At 43.1% G+C, this 10,123-nt stretch overlaps 1 pseudogene; it reads left to right on the forward strand.

Annotated features, from left to right (window-relative positions):
• Positions 1–4,846: 4,846 nt before the first annotated feature.
• LOC139045157 (mortality factor 4-like protein 1 pseudogene) lies at positions 4,847–6,453 on the forward strand (annotated as a pseudogene).
• Positions 6,454–10,123: the final 3,670 nt, after the last annotated feature.

The raw sequence follows: 10,123 nt of genomic DNA on the forward strand, positions 1-10,123 counted from the left end.
GCAAAAAGCTTTTGAGGCTGAAAGAAATTAGAGAAAATAAACTTCCAAGGATTGTGAATCTCCTCCAAATGCTTAATGATGATACAGAAAGGTAGACCATTTCAAATAGATTAAGAGGACTACTATGAAGAGAACGTCTTCCATGCTAAACTCATGAACCAAGGGAAAATGTTACCGTCTATGAGGTTACTACTAATTACCTTCATGAATAATCACAGCAGGCCAGCTTCTTCCCAAGTTCAGGCAAAAAATTGGTCCCAAAGTAAAATTCAGGGCCAGCCATGTGTTCTGGTGTGTAAGAGTCCATGTTACTAGTGGGCGGCCTGGGATTCATGGATTCGTATGACACGTACGGATCACAGTAACATTAGGAAAGATAGGTTTCATGGTATGGTGCAGATAGAGATCATAAATAAGTGGAAATTGTGAGCATACCTTATAGATATGCACCAGGAAAAAAACATGAAAATATTGGAATCTATGACACATCTGGTACACTTCCCTAAATACAGAGGGAAGAAAGTGATGTGACCTGCATAGGTGGAATTGTCAGCCTGCACGAGATGACACGATCATTGCACGTCAGAGGATTGCCTGGGCAGCTTCCACTTGGGAGGGACTCCAAGACTTTCACTGGGGAAAGTCTAAACACTCGGCCATATCCACAAAATGTAACAGATAAAACCCAGGATAAACTTAAAATAAAGAAACCGGTGTCTAGAGAGAATGTACTAGACATTTAAACGTTCAAGGATAAAGTTGGAAACCGACAAGAAATCCAGGAAATGGAAAGGGTGAGTGTCAGAGTGGTATGAGATGGCTCTGAAACACTGTGTGCAAGGAAGACGCCGGGACAACTTAGAAGTTTGAGGGTGTTTATGACACCACAGTGAACGTGTCACCCAAGATGCCCTCATCTTTATAGCCTGAGGATTATCCTGGGGTACGATACTCAAGTGAGAGATACCCAGAAAAGAATTTAAAAACAGAAACCAAGCACTGAAACTTGAAGAGATAGAATAGACATTGATTAAATAGGTAAGAAAGAAGTCATCGTGATGAAGCAATAATACAGGGACAAGCACTGAGTGGAGACCATGGTCATCTACTCAAGTATATGGCGAGGCCATGCTGATTCAAGCTTGAAACTTGATTTGAAACCAGAGGCTGGACTTGGGGCTTATCAGACGTACAAATTCTCCTGCCTTAATCATAATCCAAAATCAAGAATGGTGTCCTGAGGACATTGTAGAGAAGGATTGATGCCTCCTTTCCTTTGCCTCTAGCATTAATTGAGGAGAAGTCTCACTTTCCATAGCTCTGGCATTACGGAGGCCAACTGGGTACATGCTAATGTGTCACAATACATCTCTTGGAACCCATGAAGGAATGGAACCCCGTCATGCTTCTAGTATGCCTCATTTTTTGGCAGGGCGCCAGAAGTGTGCTGAGAAACACCCTTTTCCAGATGGCTTCGTTGTTTTGTGAGGGCTGCACTGCCAGGCTAGTGTGTTCACTTTGGCTCCAATGAAATACTCTCCCCCATCTCTTAGAGTAGAACGATTATTGATAACGTGTATTGACACCATATGTAAGGAGGTTGGCTCAAAATTAGAACATTACCATTATCTTTATAGAAAAATAAACATGCCAGATCTGAGGATGTACATCAAACAAACAACACACCCTATAGAAATAAAGTAAACCAATATCTACACATAGTCTAAGGGAACGTTCAACGATCGGTGGTCAAGTTCGAAACTTCCCAAATCCAGGAATGAAACAGAAAAGTACCTTCCCTGAAGCGGATTCATCAGATTCGTCTAATTTGTCTCAGATACATTATGTTCATGAAGGAGGTTGCCATGACTACCTATAGTTTGGAGTTTAAGATCTCAGGAGGTAAGACCAAGCAAGATGACCACGTGTTCTCAAGCTCACTTTGACTTTGGCTAGCATGGCAAAGATTGCAACAAGTGACCAATGTAAATTCAAAGACAACACCCAAAATGAAAAGCACTCACACGTAGGCCTATAGAACATAGGGTGATTATAGAAATAGAAAATTAATACCTTGGGATGAAGGAGAACTGACTGAAAAGCATACCATAGGGAGAAATCTGAGAAAGACCATGATGATTATACTATGGAAAGCAAAATGGGCTCAGAAAAGGGAAAGCAAACACAAATCAAACCTGAATAATCCACAAGGAAAGATGTCAGACTTTAGGCAGACTATGCTTGAACTTTTGAAAGTCAGAGAGTGTCACAAACCAAAAAACCGCAGTGAGGTAAAACCTGGGCTACCTGGAAAGGGTGAGAATGAGACTGCTCCAAACGTGCTCAGAAACACTGTGTCCATGAACCTTGCCTGGACAGCAGAGACACAATTTTGACAAATTGTTTGACTTCGCAGTTGACCAAAAATGCAAACTGGCTACGTCTACTCAGTGCCAGACTTGGGCTGAAGTAGCATATTTAAGTCACATTATACTGAACTGCAGGCTGCCAAAGGATTATGAAAGGGGCCGGCCAGTGGAGAATTGGGGAAGTCCGTGCATTCTGGGTCAGAAGCCTGGAGTTGACAGGGTGGAATACTGGGGTTAAACCTCTTCACCGCTGGCCAAACCATTCTGTGGCAGACGTGGGAAGGAGTGTAGAGGCAGATGAGAAGTGATGATAGACAGGGCCACTCTTCCTTAGCAAATACAGGAGCACTGTCATCAGATGTGAGAACAGCGATAAACTTCTGTCAAAAGGAAGCAAATTAAAAGTTGCAAAGAATAGGAAAATTGAACCTCAAAAAAAAAATGTCAGTGAGAAGCTTTAGATACCTAGGAATAACCTCGCCCCAACAGGTGAAAGCTTGGTAAATCAAAAACTAGCAAACCTTGTGGAAAGTAATGGGAGAAGACACAAGGAAGGAGAAGGATGTTCCATGCTCTTGAAATGGAAGAATTAACACACTGGAAACCTCCACTCCGGATAAAGCAATCTCTAGATTACATGAAGTCCCAGGCAAAGTTGCAGCAATATTTCTCACAGAGATAGAAGTGAGCATCCTAAAGTTCACATCCAGCAACAAAAGACCACGGATGGCAAAAGGAATCCTGAGGAAAACGAACAAAGCTCAATGTATCACACTTTCTCATTTCAACATATAGGATGAAGAAATAGGATTGGAAATGGCGCAGGCTGGGATGAAAACAGACACTCAGAACCATGGAACACAATCGAGAGCCCAGAGGTATACGCACACATACATGGACAGCCCATTTTCGACCACGGAACCAAGAGGAGACAGTGGAGAAAGGAAATTCTCTACAATAAACGGTGCTAGGACAACTGCAGAGCCTCATGTAAGACAAGGAGAGTAGAGAACGATGTTACACCAGGCACAAACACCAACACAAAATGGATTAAAGTTTTGAATGTAAGACTGCAAACCACGAGACTTCTGTAAGGAAACCTAGGCAGCATGCTATTTGACATCTGTCTTAGCCTCCTATAAGTAAGATGCATGTCTGCTTGGGCAGGGGCAACAACGGAAACAAGAAACAAATGGGACTACATCAAATGCAAAAGCTTCTGCCCAGCCAAGGAAACCATCGACTCAATGAAAAGACAATACAACCACTGGGAGAGGATGTTTGAAAACCACACATCGGTGAACGGGTGAACAGCCAAAACATGCAGTGAACTCATATGTGTCCACAAGAGAAAAAAAAATAAGCCCATTAAAACCTGGGCAGTAGGTGGAAACAGAGATTTCACCCAAGAAGAGATAGAGATGGCCAACAGGTGTATGAAAACATGTTAATCATCATCAAGACTCAGGGCAATTGAAATCCAAATGGCAGTGAGATAGCAGCTCACTGTGGTCTGAATGACTATAGGTAAAAAGTCAGGAAACAAGTGTCAGAGAGGAGCTGCAGAGATGGGAAGACTCCTACAGTGCTGCTGTGAGTGTAAGCTGGTGCAGCCACGATGCAAATCAGTGTGGAATTGCCTCAGACATGTCAGAATCCATCCATGGTAGATGGATTCTACCATATGATCCAGCTATTATTCAGTGGCGGGTTTATCCAAAGACCTTCGAAGAAGTTGTGCACTGATATATGTGCACCCCTGTGTTCACCCTGGCCTTACTCCCGTTATCCAAGACTGGGAAGCCGCCCTGATGCCCATCAAGCCAAAGGACGAATAGAGAAAGAAGATTGGAGAAGGAAGCTGGGCTTTATGAACACAATGGCATATCTCTGAGCCATAACAAAAGAGAGAATCCAGCCATTAGTGACCAGAAGGATGGTTCTTGAGGGTTTCATTGGAAGTGAAACAGCTCGCAGGGAGAAACTCAAGTACCGTAGGAGCTCACTTACAAGGAGAAGAGACAAACAAGGACCAACAAACTGGAAAGCTTTGTGGAAAGAAATTAAAGAACACATAAGGAAACGGAAGTCTATTCACCGCTCTTCAAATGGAAGAACGAACACACTTGAAACGTCCATATTGGATAAAGCAATCTCTGGATTCCACGCAAGCCCCATAGAAGTTTCAGCAATCTTTCCCACAGGAATAGAAGAGAGAATCCTAAAGTTTCTATCCAGCAACAAAGGAGCAGTGAAGGCCAAAGGAATCCTGAGGAAAATGAACAACTCAGCAAGTACCACATTTTCGAATTTCCACATATAGGACGAACTGCTAGGTACTGAAACGGCAAAGGCTGGCCACAAAAAGAGGCACACAGACACAAGGAACAGAATCGAGAGCCCAGAGGTCAACTCCCACATATATTGACAGCCCATTTTAGACCAAGGAGCCAAGAGGAGACAGCAGAGAAAGGAGAGTCTCGGATAAATGGCGCCGAAGCAGGACCCGAAGCCTAAATTCCAGGAGGGTGAGCGAGTGCTGTGCTTTCATGGACCTCTTCTTTATGAAGCAAAGTGTGTAAAGGTTGCCATAAAGGACAAGCAAGTGAAATATTTTATACATTACAGTGGTTGGAATAAAAATTGGGATGAATGGGTTCCAGAAAGCCGAGTACTCAAATACGTGGACACCAATCTGCAGAAACAGCGAGAACTTCAAAAAGCCAATCAGGAGCAATATGCAGAGGGGAAGATGAGAGGGGCTGCTCCAGGAAAGAAGACATCTGGGCTGCAGCAGAAAAACGTTGAAGTGAAAACAAAAAAGAACAAGCAGAAAACACCTGGAAATGGAGATGGTGGCAGTACCAGTGAGACACCTCAGCCTCCTCTCAAGAAAAGGGCTCGAGTAGATCCTACTGTTGAAAATGAGGAAACATTCATGAACAGAGTTGAAGTTAAAGTCAAGATTCCTGAAGAACTATAACCATGGCTTGTTGATGACTGGGACTTAATTACCCGGCAAAAACAGCTTTTTTATCTTCCTGCCAAGAAGAATGTGGATTCCATTCTAGAGGATTATGCAAATTATAAGAAATCTCGAGGAAACACAGACAATAAGGAGTATGCTGTTAACGAAGTTGTGGCAGGGATAAAGGAATACTTCAATGTAATGTTGGGCACTCAGCTATTCTACAAATTTGAGAGACCACAGTATGCTGAAATCCTTGAGAACACCCTGATGCTCCCATGTCTCAGGTGTATGGAGTGCCACATCTACTGAGATTGTTTGTACGAATTGGAGCAATGTTGGCCTATACACCTCTGGATGAGAAGAGCCTTGCTTTATTACTGAATTATCTTCATGATTTCCTCAAATACCTGGCAAAGAATTCTGCAACTTTGTTTAGTGCCAGCGATTATGAAGTGGCTCCCCCTGAGTACCACCGGAAAGCTGTGTGAGAGGCGCTGACACTCACTTATGTTTGGATCTCTGTAAACACATTTTTGTTCTTAGTCCTTCTCTTGTACAAATGATGTACTTTGAAAATGTCAGTGTATAACAGAATTGATGTTTGTTTTCTGTTTGATTTTAAACAGAGAAAATAAAAGGGGTTACAGCTCCTTTTTTTTTTTTTCATTTCAAAGTTACTACCAGTGTATTCATGATGGACAATGGAGAGACATACTGTAGAGTGTTTTATTGCCTAGTTGACAAAGGTGCTTTTGAATGCTGGTGGTTCTATTCCTTTGACACTACGCACTTTTATAATATGTGTTAATGCTATATGACAAAATGCTCTGATTCCTAGTGCCAAAGGTTCAATTCAGTGTATATAACTGAACACACTCACCCATTTGTGCTTTTTTTTTAAATGGTGCTTAAAGTAAAGAGCCCATCCTTTGCAAGTCATCCATGTCGTTTCTTAGGCATTCTATCTTTGCTAAGATTGTTGAAGAATGGTGGCTTGTTTCATGGTTTTTGTATTTGTGTCTAATGCACGTTTTAACATGATAGACGCAATGCATTGTGTAGCTGCAGTTTTCTGGAAAAGTCAATCTTCTAGGAATTGTTTTTAAGATCTTCAATAAATTTTTTCTTTAAATTTCAAAAAAAAAAAAAAAGAAAGGAGAGTCTCGATAAGAAATGGTGCTGGGAAGACTGCACAGCCACATGTATCACAATGAGAGTAGACTATGATGTTACACCAGCCACACACACCACCTGGAAATGTATTAAGGCCTTGAATGGAAGGCTTGAAACCATGCAACTTCTAGGAGAAAACGCAGGCAGCTTGCTCTTTGCCATCTGGCTTAGCCGATTATTTGGAAGAAGCATGTGTGACTGGGCAAGGGCAACAAAGGAAACAAGAAACAAGCGGGACTCCATCCAACGCAGAAGCTTCCGAACAGCCAACGACTCCATCGACTCAATGCAAAGACAGCACAACAAGTGCGAGTGGATGTTTGCAAACCACACATCGGAGAAGGGGTGATTAGTCAAAATATCCAATGAACTCATATGTCTCCACAATAAAAAAACAATGAGCCCCATAAAACGTGGGCAAAAGATGGAAAGAGATATTTCTCCCAGGAAGATAAAAGATGGCCAACAGTCTGTATGAAAACATGTTCATCATCATTAAATCTTTGGCAATGCAAATACGAACGGCAATGAGATAGCAGCTCACAGTGGTCAGAATGGCTATAGGGATGAAGACAGGGAACAACAAGTCTCGGAGAGGAGGTGGAGAGAAGGGAAGCCTCCTGCATTGCTGGGGGGAGTGTAATCAGGTGCAGCCACTACGCAAAGTGCTGTGGAATTGCCTTAGAATTTTCAGAATCCATCTACCATATGATCCAGCTATTCCTCTGTGGCATATATATCCAAAGAACTTGGAAACACTAATGCTCAGAGATCCATGCACCACTGTGTTCACCAAAGCCTTATTCCCAATATCCAAGACTTGGAAGCCTACGTGGTGCCCATGAAGTGACGAATGGAGAAGGAAGACGATCTATAGCCACACAATGGCCAATCTTCGGACTGTATAGATGTGGCCATCTTGGGTGACATGTTCATAAACACACTCAGAATTCTAAGTTGTCCTGACAACCTCCATGCACACAGTGTTTCAGAGCCATCGCATACCAGTCTGACCACTCCCCATTTCCAGGTAGGATAGTTTTCCTTTCTCTGGATTTCTTGTCGGTTTCTAACTTTCTCCTCGAACTTTGAAAGGTCTACTACATTCCCTCTACACACCAGTCTTTTTCCGTTAAGAATATCAAAGATTTTATCTCTTATGTTTTGTGGATATGGTGAAATGGGTGGACTTTCCCCAGAGAAAGTCATGGACTCCCTCCCAAGTTGAAGTTGCTCAGGCAATCCCCTGATGCACACTTATCATGTCATCTCCTAGCAGTCTGACAATTCCACCAGGCAAGTCACATGTTTCCTTCCTTCATCATTTGGGGAAGTGTAGCTGATGCGTCCATAGATTGTAATATTCACATGGTTTTTTTCTGGTGCATATTGCTCAGTTTCCCTCACCATTTCTACTTCTTTGTGATGTCTTTGCCCACCAGACCGTGAAATCTGGATTTCCTAACGCTAGTAATCTGATCCAAAACCGTGGTGCTATCCTGTGAAGCTCAGGCCGCCCAAGTGGAACGCGGGCACTTACCTGCTATATCACAGGTCCGCCAATGAATTGGACTTCTGGACCAACTTTTGGCCTGATCGTGGGAGGATGTTAGCCTGCTTCGATTATTCGTGAAGGGAATCAGTAGTAACATGAATGACGGTAACATTTACCTTTGGTTGATGAGTTTAGCATGGAACATATTCTCTTGCTAGTATTCCGCGTCATCTCTTTGCTAAGGTCTACCTTTCTGTAGCATCACTAAGCATTTGGAGGTGATTACTAATCCTTGGAAGTTCATCTTCTCTAATCTCTTTCAGCCTCCAAAGCTTAGGCCGTAAATCTGCACCGTTTTTTGGAGTTTTGATTTTATGTGAATTGATTGCCGTAACCCAGCATTATAACATCCTATAGCTTTTCACATCTACAATCTCATAGATTTAGACTTCTGTGTAGGTTACATCATCTTCACCACTGTAAGCCTAATTACAGGCCCTCATCACACTTGTGCCTAATCAACTCTTTCTCCCTCAGATCCCCGCATCCATTTCCCTTTGGGAACTACCAATCCCATGTCACGTCCTACCTTTTTGTTGCTCCGTTTTTCCTCTTCTCCTTGTACATGAGATCCTGTGGTATTCAACCTTATCCCTGGGCCTTGCTTCAGTTCCCCTAAAACCATCAGGAGCGATTCTGGTGGTCACAAATGGCTGGACTGCATCCATTCCTACAGCTGAGAGCTATACCATCGTGTGGCTATAGCCGATCTTCCTTTTCCATTCATCTCTTGATGGTCACCACTGACGCTTCCAAGTCTTGGATATCGGGAGTAAGGCTGTGGTGAACACAGCAGTGCATCGATCTCTGTGCATTAGTGTTTCCATGATGTTTGGATATATACGCCACAGAGGAATAGATGGATCATGTGGTAGGTGGATTCTGAAATTTTTGAGGCAATTCCACACCACTTTGTGTAGTGGCTGCACTGGTTCACATTCCTACCAGCAGTGCAGGAGGCTTCCTTTCTCTCCACCTCCTCTGTGAAACTTATTGTTTCCCGTCTTCATCCTTATAGCCATTCTGACCACTGTGTGTTGCTATCTCATTGCCGTTCGGATTTGCATTGACCAGAGACTTAATGATGATGAACATGTTTTCATACAGCCTGTTGGCTATCTTCCTATCTTCCTGGGAGAAATGTCTGTTTCCATCTTTTGCCCAGGTTCTATTGGGCTCGTTGTTTTTATTCCTGTGATGACGTATGAGTTCATTGGATCTTTTGGCTACTCACCCCTTCTCCGATGTGTGGTTTGCAAACAGCCTGTCACAGTTGTGCTGTCTTTGCATTGAGTCGATGGAGTCATTGGCTGGGCAGAAGCTTCTGCATTGGATGGAGTCCCGCTTGTTTTTTGTTTCCTTTGTTGCCTTTGCCCACTGATAAGTGCTTCTTCCAAATAGGCAGCCAAGCCAGATGGCAAAGAGCAAGCTGCCTGGGTTGTCTCCTAGAAGTTGCACGGTTTCAAGTATTCCATTCAAGGCTTTAATCCATTTCGAGGTCGTGCGTATGTCTGGTGTAACATCATGGTCTACTCTCATTGTGTTACCTGTTGGTGTGCAGTCTTCTCAGCACCGTTTCTTGTGGAGACTCTCCTTTCTCCACTTTCTCCTCTAGGCTCACTGTTCGAAAATGCGCTGTCAGTAGATGTGTGAGTTGGCCTCCGGGCTCTCATTCTGTTGTATGAGTCTGTGTGCCTATTTTGGGGGCCAGGCTGTGCTGTTTCCGTACCTAGGGCTTCGTCCTATATGTTGAAATCAGAAAGTGTGAGACTTGCTGCTTTGTTTGTTTTCCTGATGATTCCTCTGGCTATTCCGGGTCCTTTGTTGCTGAATGGAAACTTTAGGATTCTGTCTTGTATTTCTGTGGGAATGATTGTTGCAACTTTGACTGGGACTGCATGCAATCCAGACACTGCTTTATGCGGTATGGACGTTTGAAGTATGTTCGTTCTTCCATTGGAAGAGCATGGAATAGCCTTCCGTTTCCTTGTGTCTTCTGTAATATCTTCGCCCAAACCTTTGCAAGTTTTCTGTTTCCATAGCTTTCTGCTGTTT

The sequence above is a fragment of the Equus asinus genome, chromosome 4 (assembly GCF_041296235.1).
Source record: "Equus asinus isolate D_3611 breed Donkey chromosome 4, EquAss-T2T_v2, whole genome shotgun sequence".
Lineage (NCBI taxonomy): Eukaryota > Metazoa > Chordata > Mammalia > Perissodactyla > Equidae > Equus > Equus asinus.